The sequence below is a fragment of the Corvus kubaryi genome, unplaced genomic scaffold (assembly GCF_017639235.1).
Source record: "Corvus kubaryi isolate FWS band 111438036 unplaced genomic scaffold, C.kubaryi_AGA036_p1.0 37354, whole genome shotgun sequence".
Taxonomy (NCBI): Eukaryota; Metazoa; Chordata; class Aves; order Passeriformes; family Corvidae; genus Corvus; species Corvus kubaryi.
Window position 1 is genome coordinate 16,484,946 of NW_024581116.1, and position 20,053 is coordinate 16,504,998.

Genomic DNA, 20,053 nt, shown 5'->3' on the forward strand with positions numbered 1-20,053 from the left:
TTTTCTTTTCTTTTCTTTTCTTTTCTTTTCTTTTCTTTTCTTTTCTTCTTTTTTCTCCTTCCCAACCTTTAAGTTTTGAGCAGTATTAAATCAACTTCAATATATGTAGCTCTGCACTAAGATACCTCATAAACACTTTCTACTCTCAGTGTTTTATAATGGTTTTCTTGTTTTAGTGCTGGTGCTTTGACCCCTTGCAGTTTGCAGTAACAGGGTTAATTTTTTAGTTCAGAGCAGCAGGGACTTGTGTGACGTGGCTTAAGCTGTAATCACATCTACCAACAAGGCTCCAGGTCTGCAACAGCACATTTGTCTAGGGCTGACTGGATGCAAGATGCAAATATGTAGAGCACAAATATACTGTTACTATGAAGACCCTAACCCAAATCCCAAAGCAGTGGGATTTCTCCACTTGCCACTTTTTGGTATCTAACTGAAATATTTTCTAGATGCTTATTTGCTGTTTTCCACCACTATATCTATTCACCTCGAGTGGCTGCACAGATTCATTTTTCCATTTCAGACAAAGGCCTAGTCTAGTCAACAATTTTGTATATGCTTTTTGAATTAATGAAGTATAGCAAGCACTGTTGGCTTTTCTTGCTGAGCATGTGGATGTCAGGACTATGGAAGCAGGCTGGCTAGCAGGTGCTCTGGGACTAGGAGTGACAGGGATGCCGGTGAAGTATTCATGCTTGGGGCTGCCATCAAGAATGGATCAATGAATCACTCCAGAATCTGAAATCCTAGTCAACCTGACCCAGCGGAACTCTTATCTTGAGTTTCACTGTATCTCTTAATGATACTGGGAGAGGTTTGATCTTCTTGGTGGCCTTGTGTGAGGTCTCCCTTACAAGTTATTAGACTAGTTGGCAAGTCCTTCCAGGGAAACTGGGACACAACATCTGTAGCATTTTTTTCCTGCTAATAGAGATTACCCTGCAGGTGGCAAAATTTTGTACTTTAAATGGTTGAGCTGGTTTAGGTCATGGGTTGCTTCTGGCTAGAGACTTTCAACGAATCTGTTTAATTCAGTATAGGCACTATATGTTCCCATGGTACGGACAAAACTGTCCATCTCTCTCTCTCTCAAACAGTGGTGATCTAAACATAGTCAATTTTAAACACCTGTCTTCTTTATGTAAGAAGTGTGTTTCAAAACTCCACTGTGTGTACGGGTTGGACAGGACATAAAGGATTTTACTGGTATATGAGACTGAATTTCTGAATTGTATTCCTGGTGACTTTGTGCTGATATCATTAGGAATTTGGCTGGGCTATTCCCTGGCATTGTGCATGGGCATAGAAACAGACCTGAAGTACAAAGTTATAATGTTTTATGTTAAATTTACGTGTGATTAACATGCCAATCAATAAGAATGCTATTAACTTTATTTGAGTGCACTCAAGAAAGGATACAGATGTAAAATTTTGTAAAATTTGTGTTCCAGAGGTCACTTGATCCGTCCAACTTTTTTTTTTCCTGTATTTATGGGATTCAGACTTTTCTGGCTCCCTCCTCTGCTCATCCTGCATCTCAGAGAGGTCATAGTTATAGCAAAATCTGCTGGAGTGAAGAGCAGTTGAGAGAGATTCCTGGCCTGCAGTGCTGTTGAGAGGAAGCTCTGTACTGCCATCAATAGATTTTCATGTGTGGAAAATCTGATTTGGAGCTAGCTTAGGTGTTCTTGCACTGTGTTGGCCATTGCTCAGGCACAACTATGAACTGGACATCAAGGTTTAGCATTCCTACCACCTTGCTTTGCCAGGACTGAATTTGAGTACTTGAAGATATTGGCTTCTTTTGGTATAGTCACAAATGCAAGCAGGATGTCCACTAAGTACACAAAATACTTAGTGATAGTAACCTGAAAGGGGTGGGTGGCTTATGCAACAAACCTCCCCCAAATAAATGTTGTATAATGAATCTTGTATAACGAATCTCCTCTTCTGCTTTTCTCTCCAACTAAGCTATGAATATCTTGAATTTCTAGAAAAAAAAAATTAAAAATCCCTGGTCACTCCTGCAGTGCTAAAAAAATCTTTCTTTATCCCTTAAGCTATCAAGTTCCAGCTGTTCCCAGAGTTCACTGATGTGTCAGGAAGGAATTGCTTTAATACTTTCATGAAGAAATATTTGCTCACACAGACTGTTAAGCTTTGACTGTTGTTCAGGTGACACTGTCTCTTTACCACCACTGGCTGTTTCTCTAGCTCTTAAGCAGTACACTTTGCTGCCCACCGTGAGCCATCCTTACCCAGCCAAAATGGACACGTGTGATTTTCACATTCAGAACCCTGACTGCCAAAGTCAGATCATACCCTCATGACCCATATAAAATCTGTTATCAATTTCCTCTTGCTATGAAATATAAATTATTAACAGACCTTAAGAGTCTGTTACACCAACTATTTAAAGTAATGATTTTTTTTCCCTTAAACAGTAGAAGCAAAGACATTACAGCGATTACTTTTATTCTCCAACAGAACTGGATTAGATTTACCACTGTTGGTTCAGGTTCCACAATAATGTAGATTTATTTACTATTATCTTGGGTTAAAAAAGGGAAAGAGGTGTCCAAAATCCTTCCACACACATCTGTTAGATTAGAACACGGGAGCTCTGGTGCTTGCTTTTTACTCCTTTGCCTGCTTCATTGCACTCAGGCTGGAGAGTCAGAATAGTGCCGGTGGGAGACTACAGCCACTGCTCACAGAGTGAATCGTGTCAGGCAAGCACACAACTGACTGTGTAGTTACGTCCTAACATAAAAATAAATGTGAGTATAGATGCTACAGAGACATTTACCGAAGCCTTTTTTACAGAGATGCAAATATGTATGTCCTGTTCCTTGTAAGAAAAATGTGTTGGGCTCTTTAACAGTTTAACCAAAATTTTTTTTCTTTTTTTAGGATGGTGGATTGGGCGTCAGTGTCTGCTGCCATGGGAGAAGGAGAGGTGGAGGGACAAGACTGAGCTGGGATGCTGGGGAAGACACTGAAGGATCGGACTTGCTGTCCCTGCTGCTGACAAATGCTTTGGGGTAATAATTGCTGTTTCTGTTCCTCCTTCTCCTCCTTGTAGCAATAACTTGTATCCTGATCCCTCCCCAGGACCATCAGTGAGATCTGGTTGTCCACGGGCCTGGCCTGAGCAGCAGAGAGAAGATCCTTGGACTGCTCTGCTGCCCCAGCAACTCCTCACGCCTCAAGCTGCTAAATGGTGACCTATTCACCTGGCTTGAGGATGGTCCAATGGGTGCTGGCAGGTTCAGAAAGACTGGGGAGATGGCAGCTGGAAGCAGTAGGATGTGCTGTTTCTACCTCTGTGCTCTACCAATGGGGATCCCACAAGTCAACACAGGTCTCCAAGACTAAGGTGTGCATATCATGAAGGAGCTGAATGGCTGAACTGAAATGGTGTGTTTGCATTTTATTTTGTTAATCAAACACTTTTTCTCAAAAGAAATAGGATTTTCTCTGGAAGCCAGAGCAAAGCTTGATTGAGTAGTGCATTTATATGAAGTTTAACTGGTTAGTCTTAGCAGGCTCATAGGATGTATTTTTAATTTCCTGCCCGAAATGTCTGTGTGATATGTGGCATGTTTTTAAGCAGAAGATATTTTCACAGAAGATGCACTGGTGCTTCTACAATGAGCATACATCTGATTTGCAAAGTACCCTGAGATCCTCTACATTCCTCACGGGAAATATGGTCTCTGGGTTGCATTTCTCTAAGGTTGGTGGATTCATTAAAAATCCTGGGAAGTTCTACATAATGATTTTGGTGTAATGACTGCTGGTTTTCATAAATTTTTAGTATGTCAGTTAATTCTTGCCTCATGACAGGTCAGTTCTTTCACACCAGAGTTCTCCATCACTGGCATAACATCCAAGCATTGACACTGCTATTTAAAAAGTGTCTAAAACATCATACATAATTATTTTCAAAGTCATGTGGTCATTTTTCTGCTATCAAGAGATCCTATGAATTTGGCCTACTATAGGCATGAGACATAATGATCAGAACAAAATTTTCTGGGGTTTTGTATAATAACTTCTTTGTTCTTCTTTTTTTTTTTTTTTGTAAACAGGAAAAAACTCCCACAGCAGCATCAATTTAAAAATTATCCACTTTCAACTTTGAACTGCAATTCATGGATCAGCGGGAACACGTTATGGTGAAGTGTTGATAAACATTGTTCATTATCTGCTGGCTGCATTTAGCACTACAGCTGATTTTTCTTAAATTTGGGGGGAAAACTTAATGTTTTACAACTATATTTCTATGGAAAATGATTTGTCCTTTCAGTATTATGCACTTTCATTGGAACTGCAGTGAACACTTTACAAAGCTGTGGGGTACATGGTAATTTTACTGAGTACATTTACATGGAGACACTGAGCCACACCACCCCCAAATTTAAACCTGGATGTGAAAGGGTCTCTGATGGAGCTCTGAACAGAGTCCTGGAGCTCTCATTTCTCTTTGACAACACACTATACTGGACTACAATCAGTTTTGCTGCCTTTAGTATGCATTCCACATCCTCAGGATGGCATGGCATCTCTGATGCGATAGCTTAAGTCTTCCAAGCAAATATTTATGTAACAAACATTAGCAATTTAACTGCAATACTAAGAGGAATAGTAGTTTGGGTTTCTATTTCCTTACAAAAAGACAAGGACCAAACTCTTACCAGGTTAAATAAAAACCCACTTTCTTTTTTGGGTTTATGCTGTTGTCTGGAAAGAATTCATACAGGGATTTGGCCTGTTTTCTGAATCATGAACTTCTTTGAGGTTTACGTACTGTTCCTGTTCCACCCTCCTCTCGGCTAAGTTGAAACTTGATTTCCATGATGCCTTTCATCTTCCTGAACAAATAGCAGTTGCTTCTGTTGTCCTCTGTAGTTTTCCCACCTGATTTCTCTCTGTCTTGAGCAGCTGAGAAAACTGGATATGCCATTTCTGATTCAGCAGTGGTCTCATTTTAACAGTATTCACCCATTTCCCTTAGTTGTTTTGTAAACAAAAACTTCCTTTGCCCTATCTTCCTTTATGGCATTCTGTATTAAAGACTCTAATTCTTTCATTTACAATATGATATATGCTCCATATTTGCAGTACTTTCATAGTTTCTCCAATATCTGGAGGCATCTTCAATACAACCTTTGTAGCTGGCACATCTCTTTGCTGTGCTGCTGTTTAATTTCCCGTTGTCTTCTGGGACACACAGAGGCCTCTTTCTGCAGTCACTCCATTGTCACACCCTTCTCTCTGTGACTTTGCAGCAAGAATTCCCATTTATTCTGCTGGAAGAATGGGTTCCTTACTACAATGGATATTGCAACGGCTGCTTTTTCAGCACAAAATTCCACAAACCCATGAGAAAAGCAAACTGGTTTATGTTTATGCTAAACAACTACTGCCAACAAGTACCACATATGTCATGAAATGTGATGTAGAAGTGCATAAGGGCTTTCAGAGGTGGATGTTTACTAGTGCTGGAGGCTGGAGAGCCCAAGCTGCAGGTTTGCTTCTATCAGTGTTTCTTCTTCCTGTACCAAGTGCTCTGCACTGAAGCTGAATGCACTCAAAGAGCCAGCATTAGTGCCTGTGGGCTTATCGGTTCTGCTTGGGGGAAACTAGGACATTACACTAGTTTAGCCTCTCTTAGCTAAGCCTAACCTCCAAAATCACAAATCAAATGTATTAGAAAACTAACAAGGTATTTATTCCATTTGTGATACTCACTTGGCCCTGTGGGTTCTTCTCTCTCCCTAACATACTGCATAGTGCCTGGTTTTGGAAAGTAAACTCCACTGGGAAGAGTATCCTGGTATCCAGAAGAGGGTCAAGATGAGAGAAAAAGGGTCCCAATCCTATCTGTTTCTTTGACACCACCACCAACCATCCAATAATAGTTTTTAGACCACTCCTTTACCATGCAAGAGTCCAAAGCTTTTAAAGATAAATGTTATCCTGAGATGAAGTGCTATAGTCAGTTGTCTTGTGTTTAAGGATCTTATAATTATCAAAAATATTGTAAAATATTATTTTTCTGTTAGTCTTTTGGATTGTTAATAGGATAAAATTTTAACAGGATGGATTCTTCCACCTTTTAGAGGTCTGAAAAGCTCTACAAAAAACATACAGGAATTGCTTCATTCTGTGCAGAGTTGCGGTCATCTCCAGACTAAAATACAGCAAAGATTTACCATTTCTATATAAATTTTTAGAAAGAATATTATGACAAATGTCATTTGCAGTAGAACTGCAAGGGGGACTTTGATCTGCAGGATGTAAATTTCTAGTTGGAAAGTGATGAGGATAGCTGAGCAGTCTCCTACCACTGCAGCATGGGATTGTCTGTGCTTCTGAGCTCATTGCATCTTGTCCAGGAGCAGTGTTCTCCAGCATCATGCTGCTGTTTCTACTCAGCTCTGACTCAGAAAGCAGAATATCATCTTCTGAGTCACAGGTGTCCTCTGTCATCTTGGGTTTCACTGGAAATTTTTAATGCATGCAGAGGGACCACAGTTAGTCCCAATTGCTCTGTGAATGAGCCTAATGCACAATTTATCAGGCAGAAGCAGGACAGGATTGTGTCTGCAAGGCTCCCCTTTCAAAGCAGACCTCTCTACAGCCTGAGCCCCTGTCCCCACACTCTTCAACTTTTCTCTTAAGGACTTGAGCTACTAGCTTTAATTTAGGTGGTGTGGAACATATTGTTGCTCGTCAATTCACTGAAAGCTGTGATCTACTGTCATTATTTCATTTCAGTGCCTCATCAGCTCCTGATGTGCTGGCTGATACATTAATAATGATTTTCACGTGCATTTATCGCTCCCAGGCTTCATGCAAATGTTATGGGGACTACAGCTGGTTTGAAAACCAGGTAGAAAGGCTGAGGCTGGGCTTCACAGGCAGAGACAGCTGCAAAGAAGGATTTAATCTCAGCCACAGGCTGAAAGCATGACTGCTAGGTTAGATATGTAAAAGGCCAGTGCTTTTGAGATGAAGGTTGCGGCCAAATGACAGTGGTGTATATGTGCAGAGAGGGATCCTAGGGAACTTAGGGACTTGTATACACTGGCTGCTTAAACCCAAGGCCACTATTGATTGTTAATGTAAATTCACTCATCTTACAGCTTTGAACAGGAAGTGTTGTTTTATAAAATACTAAATTTTAATCATTTGACCTAAAATCTCTCTCACTGTCAATGAATGCTAGACTCAATGGATAATTCCACTAATTTATTTCCAATAAATTTCAAATTAAAATTATATACTGTGGAGAGACTTGATTGAAAATCTTGCTGTTTTGTCCCTCATTTGAAAACTTGTTTGCAATTAGTCAAGCTGTCAGATACTGAGGGAACATATTTGTTTATTTATTTATTTTTACTGAGGAGTCAGGGGGAAGGAAAGCTATTTCTGTAAGCATGTGGAAAAGCCTGTGGTAATCCTTTTGTGCAGAATATTTCTGATCATAGTTCAGCATGAGATAGCTCTTACTTTTTGCTTTAGTATGTTGTTTTCCAGTGGTACTAGTGTTAACCACAGACTATTTAGTAGGTGCAAATACTAAAAAAAGAAATCAGATGCCTGAAAGTAGATGCCGACTTTAAATCCTTCCTCCCATTCTTCCCTCCCCAGACCTGTGAGCATGGACTTTACTTCTTCATTTCCTCAGGACTCAGCTGGCTCTGGTGCTGAGCAGGGGCTGTGTGTTGTGCCAGGGCCAGAGCAGAAAAGCAAGGTGTGATGCTGTGGTTCTTGTCTAATAAGCCTCTTGGCCACAAAATTTACCCAGATAGTTAGAAGATGAGATTAACTCTCTTATTTTCCAGGAAAGCACTCCAGGTACCTGGAAGGAAGCACTGTTCCTGCTCGTTAGGGCTGCACCAGCAGCAGGGATTGGAGCAGGAAGATTCTAAGGGTAAGCAAGACTTACCTCATAAGCAAGAAAGTCATTTGTCTTGCACATGGGGTCATGTTGTATTTCATTGCTTGTTGATATCAAACTTCCAATGTAATTCACTTCATGCAAAACTACAGAAGTCATTCTGGGAAGGGCACAGCAATCTCTCCCACCAGTGGCTTAACTATAGAGGTACTGAATTTTTTTCTCTGCCCCAGTTCCTTCCTTGTTGTTACCAGAATTGGTTTTTCTCCTTTTCTAACCCCCTGTTCCTTTTAATGTTATATCTGCCCCTGGTCTTGCTGAGGGATCACTTTATAGAACGCTTTTGTATAGCAGTTTGGAGAAAAATTAAGCTATAAATTTTCAAAAGCACAAAAATCAGAGGGATGTCCTAGGCTATGGTCAAATAATCACTGCCCACAGTGTTTGAATTGTTATTGCCCTGTGTTATCTGCTGCTGCCCCTAAAAATCAGAAAAGCTGAGTTTAGTTTCAGGTGGTTCCCAATTCATCTGAAGCCAGCAGGGTTAAACTGGACCAGGAATGCAAACTGTTCAAGCAGAAGCCTCTTAGGGTCAGGACTGCCTTCTAGAACACCAGATCCTGTATGAAGTTATGAAAGGGTTATCAATTAATACATGAATCTTCCATTCCGGAAAAGAGATGAAAATGTGTAAATAAACCAACAGTCTAGAAAGTAGCAAATAGCAGAAAAATCATGATCTTTCGCTGTCCTTATAACATTAATGAGAAAATGCTGATAGCAGTTGCAATGGTTTTAAATTTGTGGGCAGACACTAATATCTAAGAAGAGGGCTATGTAAGTATAGTCTTAGTCTTAGTGCCAGAAATTGCTTTTTCTTACTGCATATCAACAGAAAAGGAGCTATAGATATATTCCCTGGCAAAATCATCCCATTGTAGTCAAGATACCTTTTCGAATTGCAGAATGGCCTCCTTAAAGTAAATGGGCCATTAGTGATTGAATTCAATCATCCGGATGACAGCTCTAGCTGGCATCGAGGCTGAGTGCAGAGTGACAGATTTTACTCTGTGTCATGGGCAGTCATCAAGAGCTCTCCAGAGACAAAGAAGGAGGTGCTTGCTGGGTCAGCCTGAGAGATGGCTGCATCATGCCTGAGTACGTGCTAGCTGGGGTGTTAGCGGGTGTGATGCTGCAGCATGTTGGCTTTCCTGACATCACAGCAGCCATGTGGGACCTGTGTACACATGGGCAGTGGGGAGGAGAGAAGCCATCTCCCGTGTTACTGCACTTTTGCTGTTAACTCAGCCCTCTGAGAGTCAGTCACCTCTGTATGGGCAGCGACTGCAGCACAGTACTGGGGTCATGATGACCTGAGCTTCTCCCTCACGTCCTTGGTGCTTTGTCAATGCGTACCTGGAGCATCACTCACAGCAGACCCACGTGTCTGCTCTTGTGACCACTTTCTGGGAGACAGCTGCCTGTTTATTTCTATTGCTTTGTTTGCCTCCACGGTCTGGATTTATTGACCCAGCTGAAAAACATCCCAAACCACACCTTTTCATATTATGCTCATTTTGACTTTAAGCCAGGCACTTAGCCAGTGCAGGCAGGCAGGTCTGGAAGGACAGGAGGTACTGAGAGCAGCAATCAAGGGGACCCATGGGGAAACAAAGCAGCTCCAGGCAGTGCCCACCTACCTCCAGGTTGTTTCATCAGCCCTAGATTAGCAGCAGAGAAGTTATTTTGTCTGCCTGGAGACATGGATTGATGTGCCTCAAGGGATGTGCTGCAGGAGAGAAGTTCGAGATTACTTACCTCTGACTGTTTCTGTGATAAAGTGCTGCAGAATCAGGGTGGTGGCTGACTAAAAAACATGGCAATTCAAGAGATCTTCTGGACAGTTGCAAAAATTCACATGGTTATCTGTGTCTGAAGAGGGGCAACTTACTTTACAAGGAAAGCATTGAGTTAAAAGCTGCTAGGAACCAAATCCACTTGCTACCTACATAGTAGACAGACAGAAATGCAGAGATACTTGTTCTGCCTAAAGGGTAAACACAAGGCTCTCATCTCTGGAAGGTGCAAATCTTAAAAGTAGTTAGTTGGTGGAGGAGATGCTGGGAAACCCACATGTAAATACTGCTATTGGCATCCTAAATACACATTTTATACCTGTGATATTAACATTGACATAAGTGAGCTACAAACAAAATCAGAGCCTGCCTTACTGTGATAGTGACAGTTTCATATTATCTGTTTTCTTCAATTTGAACACACAGGTCAGCTGGACTTCCCAGTCCATTCCTATGTACTTTCTAATTTGACAAGAAAATTATTCAGTTGAATAAAAATATATGATTTTATGTAAAATATATTATTTTATCTCTCTTGCTTGACAGTGCTTATTTAGATAGCTATAGACTTTTGGATCCAGCAGATTTGGAAAAAGAAGAGCTGACCATGAAAAGCTACCATTTCACCACAAAAATCTTCAGGTTTTCTTTGTAGGCAACAAATGACCCTGTGTGGACAATAACTGTTCTACAGATGTAGCTCTGCATTGTACTCTTAGGCAGCCACCCTTCCTAGGTGTGATTGTAGGTTAACATGCTTCTGTAAAGTCTGGCTTGGGCTGCCAGGTCTTTGATTAGAAATAACTTGAAGGATTGAACTGGATCAATAGAGTCAGTTTTAATTAGGATGTAACAGTGAGTGTCAAAAGCTGCCAGACTCTGACTCAAACAGAATAAGAAAGGATCAGGAACCAGCCTCAAAGGTGAGTAAAGAAATGAGTCTGTAGTAGATGGTGATTTTGAGGGAAATGAGAACATCACTGCTAAGGTTTAGGAAGAGCCAAAGAGCAGGAAAGTAGGCAGCATGCAGTCTGGGATCTTGGCATAAAAATGGCAATAAACATTTTTCCCAAGTTGTTGTGTAGATGCTGAGTGTATTACTGGTGAAATCAGTTGCACCTCAGCCTGGATCCTTTTCTTGGAGCAGAGTGGCTGCCTTCAAGTTATATTAATCTAAAAAGACAGAAACATTAGATAGTGCCAGAACATGAACTGAATTTTGATAAGTGTTTGCTTTTAAAAGGTTATACAGAATTTGATTGCAATCAGCAGCTCAGGGCATGCTAGTCATTTTCAGACTCCTTCCATATGCTTTGATATTTGGCTATAGGTACCTGCACAGTCAGAATTTTAGTAAGTAATTCAGATGTTCATACACAACTTTTCAGAGCCTGATTTCAGTCCTTGATTTCAATCTCCTTGATTAAAGTTCAGGTATTTCACTAGTCATTAACCCAGTTCTCTAGTAATGCCAAAGCTTTGCCTTTTTGGCATATTTCTCTGGCTATGATGTGGCTTTTCTGATAGAAAATTCTTGCAACCCTTCGTAAAATGTATGTTCCAATATTAACCCATGCTTCATTTTTGTTATGTTGAAACAGAATCTGTCAGAAGTGTACTTGGAATATTATTTCTTTTAACAAATATTTTAATTTCTTTTAATGATAAAGCTTTTAGTCTACATGGCAGTATTGGGATCTTATTTACCTAATGTTCTGTTATCCATTAAAGTTCTGCCAGAATAAACCACATCTTTATTTGCCATTATTAGTAAGTATTGAAAATTAGATCAGCGTCTAGGTGCTTGCCCCAATAAGAAAATAAATAAACGAGTATTATAATTAATCAAAAGGCAAATACCTTCAAGAGGTTGGGAATTTTGTTATCTTACTTTACAAAATATAAGAGAAATCAAGTAACCTGATGGGTTCCCAGCCAAATGGTTATCATATTATAACCACATGGGTCAGATTGTTTGCCTAATCACTTTATATTCAAACATACATACACAGAATAAAAATTTTCAGTTTAGAGGAAAATGTAGTATCTTAAATGTCTCAGAATAGTCTTTATTTATCCATTTTAATGTAGGTGGTATTTTATGATATATTTTTATATTTGACTGTGGACATGTGTCTTTTCATTAGCTGCAACTATGTTGCCTTGAGGAAGTTCTTGATCTTTAGCTTATTCTCAAACACTTATCGCTGCCACTCTTGGTGACTGCAACTTCCAATCTGCTGGCAGAGCTACTTGTGAAACTCTACCCATTTCAGTCAAACTAGGTTAGCAAAGACCTAATATTTAAACTCTGACAAGCCTAATGAATTAGATTACCTTGAAGGGAGAAGCAAAGTAACTGTATTGAAAATATCCATCTGTCCCTGTCTTGCCAAAAATTTCTGAATCCCTCAACCAGACCAGACAGAGAGCCTGAAGAGACAAGCTTTGTGAAATTCTTTGGCCAGATACTAGTTCGTTTATAATCTCACGGTTTTTCTCTGATGACTTGCAAGAAAAGGAAAAGTTTAACAGTATGGTTAAGTGAAATATGAAGAACACTTTTTCACATTTACAGGGTGGAGGGGAACAGTAGTGAACCACGTAATGGAATAACAGCAAATGGAAAAAGCTTCACATAAGCTTAACTCCATCCAGTTAGTTTCTGGTAACAACAGTGAGCCAGATACAATAGTAGCAGGTATAAGAACAAAGTTATCTCCAGAACAGGAGGAGCAGAAAGAGAATTATCATCCATTTAGCAGAAGAAAAAAAAAAGGTTTTCTTCTTGGAAAAAAAAAATATAGCAAAGGAAAAGCCAATAGGAGGAAAAGTAGCATCAGTATGAATGCTTGAAGCAAGAGCTCTACCCAGGAAGTTAACAATGTGCAATGCCTGGTATTATAGGCTTAAACTTTTCAGAAGGCTGCAGGAGCCTGCCTATGGGAGCTCACCTCTGCACAAGCCCTTGGGGGTTTTTCCAGCAATAATACGTTCTGAGTTTTCCCTCTAAATTTTCAAACAATAAGCATAGCAGGGGAAAAAGGCAGCAAACAGCTGTTGTAGCATGGCAGATGTTTTTATTTTTTATTATTCCAAATGATAATGGCAAACGGCTAAATCCTGCCCCTTTTCACACCATTGTCTGTATCCCATTGGAATCATCTCAGTACTATGAATGAAACTTAATTCTTTTCCAAATTAGCAGAATTTATTTTGTGGTGTTAGCAAAACAGAAGAGAGGTAAACAGGGTTTATGAGAGGAAGGGAAGAGTAGGCTGAGAAACCACAGGGCAGGGACTGGCAAAAAGAGCAAGCAAGCAAGCACGCAAGCAAATTGGACTAGGACCAACAGTATCCTCAGTGCTATGCAAATTGGAGAAACTCAGCACTAACAAAATGGACAAAGTACAAGAAATCTAGTGCTCTGTGACAGGCCATTTAGCTGACTGAATATAGCACATTTTAAGTTAGTTCCCTGTAATTATAATTATTATTTCATAAGAGGAACTGTAACTTTGATGCTGCATTAAGCATTTTATATAATGTTATATTGTTACAGCAACATACATGTGCTTTATAAAGTTTTATACATTCACCAAGATCTCACCCAGGTGAGAGGTCAGATGAGGTGTGGACCAGATGCTGGCTGAGGTCAGAATTTTGCAGTCAGGATGGGAGCTGTTGAGCTGGAAGAAGGGAGCAGGGAAGAAGCAAGCAAAGGGTGAAACCTGGGCTAGTTGGTGGAGGCCACCATGATTGTGCAAGAACCATAAGTACAGGAAATGTATGGAGAAGGGGAAATGTATGCACAAACTGCTGCAGTAGAGCCCACCACTGCAGGACTCCTTGGGTGAAATTGTGGCTCTTTTGAAGACATGGAGTTTACCCTTGAATTCAAAGTAGCAAGAATGTTCCCCTTTCCTATTGACACTACTTTGTTTGCCTGCTAAAAGAGAAGTGCTGTTAGGTTTTGCTAAATTTTGTATTTCTATTTTTCAAATCTTCAGTGAATTATAAAAACAGACAATAATTTTTTAATTGAAAGCACATGAAATTATTGACTGATTATGTATGGATCACACCCTTTATGAAAGCTAAGAACTGAAAAGCAAAGAAATGAGTATAATAAATCCTTACACTTTGCCCATTTTAAACAAATGCATTACTTCTATAAAGTGGAAAAGCATTAATTCTCCATTGCAAAAAAAATTCTCTGTCTTGTGAACAGTAGGCTTTTAGTATACAATTTTCATTTTTCCATCTGATATTTTTAAGTAAAAACATTGATAAAGAAGCCTCCATTAGTAAGCTTTGTTTAAATAATTTCATTCTTTCAGAATTATTTTTGATCTTAAACTAACAGAAAGACCGTGATAACAGAATGAGTCAGGTCATTAGCAAGAATAGGTAGAAACAGACGTTTCATCTGAGAATCAGTTTTTGTCACTTACACTGTCCTTTTTAAACCAGAAGTTTTTCAGAAATAAAGAAGCTAATCTTGAAGTATTAGACAGTTTGTTTCAAGAGATTATTTGAATTGGCTTTTTACTTTTGTCTGAGCTAAGAATTTTGATACCCAAGGTTATATCAAAACATAGCTGTCTTAAGTATGAATGTATGTCTGTAATGCTGTGATTACCTGTAAGACCCCCCACATTTTTGTCTTGTCTGACAAATCCCTCTCCTAACCCAGGAAAAAGAAAATTTTGCAAAATCTTAACTGTCGCTTAAATCTAAATTTTTCATTTTTGTGATTACTAATGGGAACAAAATGTTGTGTTGTTTAAACAAATCCCTGGGGACTGAGATAAAATCCTTCCAAAAGGATACGAATTGTTCCTGTTAATCTCAATGGCATCTTAACTGTGATATAAAGTAAACTGAGTACTGCTGTTTAGCCTTTCTTACATAAGAAGAAAGTTAAAAAGTGTCTATCAACCAAATTGATAGGGATAAAGTGAAAAATGAACAAAATGAACAATTATGCTACTACCTGTGGAATTTATCTACACATGGTTTCAGCATACAAGACAATAATAAAGAACAAAAGAGGATTAAAAATTGAGATACACTTATATAAAAAAGAAAAGTTGCCACTGACACAAATGTGAGACAGAAAAATACAAATCACATAGTTATCCAGCAGAAGGACTTTACATTTCTTTTTCAAGTTCTTTTGGTTCTTGAAGTATTAGCCAAGATCAATACAGGTTGCATAGGTGAGTACACCTGTAAGTGAAAATTCAGACTATACCTCTAAAAAGTAAGAGAACTAAAGGAAATGGAGGTTAACCTATCCCAGTATTTAAATCCCAAAAAATTCTGATGACAGCCTTTAACTACCAGAATTTCTCAACTGAAAGGTGAACAAGTATCTTCACAGAACCTAAGAAGCTACTCTGTCTTTAGGGTGGAATTTGCTTAGTAAGCTTGACTACATAAGTGTTGCCCAGAATGATTTCCTATTTGTAATCTTTGCCAAGAGTTTTTGATTAAAATCCTGTGGACCTCATTAGCAATAGAAAAACATATCAGCTTTTGCAATATAGAAAATTATAAAACTTTCGTGTAAACTAATGTGAAATCTTTCCAGATTAAAGAAAGGATCTTCTTGATGTGTATAAATTCTTTAGGCTGTATATTAGGAAAACGTTCTTCATCCAGAGGGTGGTCGGGCACTGGAACAGGCTCCCCAGGAAAGTGGTCACAGCACCAAGCCTGACAGAGCTCAAGAAGCATTTGGACAATGCTCTTAGGCACATGGTGTGACTCTTGGGACTGTCCTGTGCTAGACCAGGAGTTGGACTTCAATGATCCTGGTGGGTCCTTTCCAACTGAGGATATTCTATGATTCTAAGATTTTATGATTCATTCAAACCTGATGACATAACAAAATTATCAAGGCAATGACTCTTTCCTGCAGTTAAGAACTCAAGGTCTGAATCCAGATTCTCTGTTTGGTACTGCTATTACGGTAATAAGGTATTTTAAAAACTTACTAAAAATAAAATTAACAATACAGTGAAGTAATTTATTGAAATACTGTCCTGCAGGCCCCACCTCCTTGTACATGGAGGATAGATCTTTTCAGATTGTGTACCTACTTGTGTCACAATATACATTAAGGTGAATAAAAACAGTCTTGAGACTACAGGAAGCCCATGGTATCTCCAGGTTTCCAGAGCATTTAGAAGTTACAGCCCTTTGTACTTTACCTCTGCCCTTGTGATTGACATTTCATTAATGCAACAGGACTTATATTGTGGTGTATTTTATGTTAAAAGAGTATCATTTTGCATCATTTCAAATGAAAGGATACGTCTTTGTGTCACATGTATTGAAATTTAGAGGACTTCTTAATTTTGGAAAGACCTCAGAGATAACCTAGAAGTAGGGAGATGGATGTCAACACTGAGCTTGCTCACTGATAACTTCTGAGCATCCACCTCTAATCATGAAATTCAACATGCCGAATTAAGTGCCCAACTCCCAAAGGCTGAGACATTTCTGTTCTCTGGGAGTTGATATGAAACAGCTGAATATAAAGAGTTCCTTCAGTTCAATGAAAGCCAGCTCTACACCCAGTGGGAGCAGCAAAGAAAAGGTCTCTGAATCTGGTTCCTAAATTAGGTTTTGGATGCAAACATCTGTGATGGACCAGTGATCTCCTGTTTGTCTCACATTCAGGTTACCACAGGTGGAAAAGCAGAGACTCCAGTTACATTATGTTACTGCATATGATTTGGAAAGCAGCCTCAGAATCTGCAAAATTCAAGGTAACTGTATAAGACTGAAACCATTTGTAACGAAAAAATGATTGGTTTTGAGGATCTGCCACAGAAGCAATATATTTCACCCCACAGATCCATATACTGCATATAGATATACTGAATACTAGTGCCTCATGTTGATAATTTCTCCAGATGCTTTGACAACCCCCAGGGTGCTAATAATTCCACCCTAGGATTCAAAGAACTGGGATGAGATTTAATATTCCACCTTGCTCCTTTGAAATTGTTACTCTGCTATTTCCTAGATTTGGTTGCCTTTTCTTTTCCTCATTAACCCTTGGTCTGTGCTGGTGTATCACTTCCACTGGCAATTCAATGCCAGAGGATTCCCCATTGTCAAAACTACTCATCTAAAGTAAATGGAAATCATTTCCCTCATACAGAATGTGTTTAAATGTAGAGATATTGATTATCACGGTTTCAAGATCGATGGAATAAGACAGAAGAACAGAGAGTGAGAGAAAATAGTTGGAAAAAAGGCATTTAATGCTCTACACATTTATTTTCAAAATATTCTGATCACCCCATATATATCAATAATTTTGAGAAATTGATTTCATTGCTTCTGAACTTTCCATTGTCAGTTCTTCAGTGGATAGAACATAGAGGTCTAGAAACAAATGTGATTTTCAATGCAATCACAATATATAACCAACATCTCTTTGTTTTCAGATTGAATTGTGTTCCAAGGACAATTAGGAGTTCTGTGGGCCTCAAAGCATCATGCCTATATTGGCAATTAACTCACCTTCCTTTTAGAGGATCAAGCACTTTATCTATTTTCGTGGCCTCGAGAGAATACAGTCTGTATGTCAGAGTCATTGAGAAGAAGTATAAAACATGCTCTTTCCTTCTCTCCTTAAAAATCTCTTGTATCTCCACAAATCAGCTTCTTTTGAGGCCTTTTACACTAAACAAACAATTGCTGTCCATCTTTTGGACTTGCGGTATCCATCTGGAGGTGTGGGTAATTCTAGATGGATTTGGTGTCTTCAGATAAAAAAAAAGTTTCCACATCTTTTAGATTACATGCATCTAAAAAACCTCCTTTGCTAAGGATCCAAAACCTTCCCAGTACTTCTAATCTTCAATCATTTTAAAACTGGAAAAGCTCCTTCCTAGATCAGAAGTGCTGAATACATCACAGTGCTTGTTGCTGCACAGTTATTTTGCCCATTAGACTGGCATGGCACAGAAAATCGGGTGCTAATCTTTCCCACAGGGGTGAGACTGTAAGCATATAACCGAACTGGGTGAACATTTCAGCTCTAGATCCTCTTTGTTGAGCAGAACCATGTCCTGTGAACAATATTCTGATAATCTGGTGCTGCTTTTGCAATTTTGTGCCACAACCTTCTAGATAAATTTACTCTAGCCCTAGCAATTTTAGTACTGAAGGCAATTCAAGCTGGTTTGGTAATGTCAGCTGCTAAAAATCACAGGTACTCTCTGAACTACTTCATAAAACTCTGGTCTCTTTTCAGGAGGTTGTGCCACCAGTGTTCAACTTGGCACAGCAGTGGGAATTCAGATCTGCTTGAGCTTGGCGCCAGAGCCAAGGCGGCTTTGTGTCTTGGAGCAAAAGCGATGTCAAGGCAGGTGTCCTAGCTCTGCCTGTGGATGAGGTTGAAATCCCTTTTCCAGCAAGTAATTGTAGGTGTAATTGCAAGGGGGGGTTGTAAAAATACAATCCCCCCTTGCCTTAGCAAGAGATATATAACCATGTGCTGCTGAAGAAAGGAACATGTCAAATGACAATGTGCTATGAGACAGATTGATCTATCCACGTATCTGTACATGATTGATTTATCCATATGTATTTTTTCCCCCTCTGTGACCATTATGCTCCAGGCAGCCATGGCACCTTTCTTTTCTAGGAGTGCTAACTATCCAGTTTTCTCTCCATCAGGATTAACAGCCTGCCTGTGAGCAGTTTTTGATCTTTCACAGGTGCTAACTACCCTTTACCTCTCAAGTTGCTCAGCTGATCAGCATTTTTGTGAGACCTTCCGAAGTCACTGCATTCTTGAGAGCTCCTGTATTTTCCCTAGCTGGTTTTAAATTAAAAAAAAAAAAGAAAACCACGTTCCTTCTCTTCCCCTCGACTCTCAGATGGGCAGGGTGTATGGATCAGAGAGGCAGCCAGGGAGCAGGTGGGGATGGAATGCACTGGAGGACGTGCTGGGGATGTGCTGAGGATGTGCTGGGAATGCGCTGGGGACGCGCTGAGGGATGCTCTGGGGACGCGCTGAGGGATGCGCTGAGGGATGCGCTGGGGATGCGCTGGGGATGCTCTGGGGATGCGCTGGGAATGCGCTGGGAATGCGCTGGGAATGCGCTGGGGGTGCACTGGCGATGCACAGGGGATGCAGATCCGGCTGCGCAGCTCCGGGCTGGGGCTCTGCCCTCCAGCGCCGGGCTACCTGTCACTTCCAATGACTTCTTGTGCAGCTGTTTCCGTGCCGGAGCAGCATGGCCTGCAGGTGGCCTGGTAGCTGTCTCCCGAGCTGCCGGGGAGCTGCCGCTGTGTGTGACCTGAATGGCAGCGCTGGCTGCGGGTCCTGCTTTGCATGCAGCGTGCGTGAGCAGCAGGCTCAGAGCAGCCCTGCTGATATGGCTGTTGTATAGCAGTTATTGCTTCAACACATTTAGACACAGCACCTCTGTAATTTGTCTCGACGTGATATCATCTTTTGTCCCAGCAAACTGACCCTTTTATCTGTCTTAGTTCTGCTTTCTCCAGCTCTTTCTATTCCGTGCCAGCAGTGACAACGGGCAACAGCAGAGGAGGGAAGAAATAGCATATTCAGGTGGTGATAGCAGATATAATAACTGAATTCAAAGTTATTCACTGTCTTGAGGTGTTTGTGGATTTCTTGTTGTTTTGTTTGGTTTGGGGTTTTTTTTGTGTTTTTTTTTTTTTTTTTTTTTTAGTTGAAGCGTATATCCATGTGTGAGGAATTCTGCCAGTATTACATTACTCTTCTTGCTTAATTCAGCTATTTGAAAATTACAGTGAATCTCAGTTAGGAGATGCCATATAGGGGCAAGATTATAGTTCCTTTTCTAAAGCAGCACTTTGCAAAATAGTTGCTCTTTTAAATATTTGGGTTTAGTTCTCATTGTTGCTTTGCACTTATAGATAAAAATGCTGGGACTGATACAAGCAGTGTCTGTTCCTGAATAGGATTTTCTATCCCCTTCTGCTCATGCCCTGCTCAAGTACATCCTACTCTTCCCCAAAACAGAAGTCAATGGAGAGCAGCAGAGACTGACTGTCATGCTGAGGAATTTCCTTTTGCAGTAAGGACAGTTTATTGTGTCCATGTCAATGCAAAGATTGCAAAGATGCAACAACTTCAGTCGTCTCTGCTTCCCTCTCCTGTTGGCCCTGACGATACTATGTGGGAAATGAGAAGAGTTCAAGAAACCAAAAGAGGCTTTCATAATAGCAATTGAAAGGAGTTTTATTTAGCAGCTAAATCATGTAA